The sequence below is a fragment of the Euprymna scolopes genome, chromosome 46 (genome assembly GCF_053919585.1).
Source record: "Euprymna scolopes isolate OS-2025 chromosome 46, ASM5391958v1, whole genome shotgun sequence".
NCBI lineage: Eukaryota > Metazoa > Mollusca > Cephalopoda > Sepiida > Sepiolidae > Euprymna > Euprymna scolopes.
In genome coordinates this window covers 168,369,551-168,370,227 of record NC_136527.1, presented here as the reverse complement: position 1 = coordinate 168,370,227, position 677 = coordinate 168,369,551, and the positions used below count along the sequence as shown (strand labels likewise).

Sequence of the window (677 nt, the reverse complement as noted above, 5' to 3'; positions counted from 1 at the left end):
TATAACAGAAAAGATTGATATGTTCAATGCAAACGTTACTGATATGGACATGCAGATTAGATACAATCAGAACGTTGGAATAGAAGTGGATGATAAACTGATCTGGAAAAATCGCTTGTTTTGTGGCGCGTACAGAGATGGGCGATTGGAGAAAAGGGAAACTAAGAGGCTTTTCACAACATCGGTGAGAGTTGTAGACCTACGGACCAGAATTAGGTTGTTTACTTATCAGTAGAAGGATATCTGATATTGATTGAATTATAGGGGTGAGCGCGTACGCAGACCCCACACTTAGAAATAATGAACCCGAATCGTCCACATTTGGGACGATCGCAAAGGTCAACCCAACCGCAGTGCAATGGAAGGGTCTCACTCTGGAGGAACGACCTTATTGATCGCCGTAACCTCGGTACAAGGTAAGTATTATATTTAGCCCTTCGTCCCCGGCCTTGGCATTATCTACTGCCAAGGCCTCATTTGGGGTACGAAGAAGCTTAGGCACAAAGGCCAGTAAGGGGGAGTGGGGAAAAAAGGGGTCTTTTCTAGTCCTTAGCTAGACTTGCGTAAGATAGCAAGTACTTTATTATAAAACCTATACTAGAGTTTCTATCACGCACTGTTTCGCCTAACATTCTTACCCGGACCTACTTAAAATAACAGCTCCCCAGCTTACGGGA

The 677-nt window shown here is 43.9% G+C and overlaps 1 non-coding gene across 1 annotated transcript; it reads right to left on the bottom strand.

Moving 5' to 3' along the window:
* Positions 1 to 261: 261 nt before the first annotated feature.
* LOC145271561 (U1 spliceosomal RNA) lies at positions 262 to 424 on the bottom strand. The gene has a single exon (XR_013865971.1). It is a non-coding gene; the product is annotated as a U1 spliceosomal RNA (small nuclear RNA).
* Positions 425 to 677: the final 253 nt, after the last annotated feature.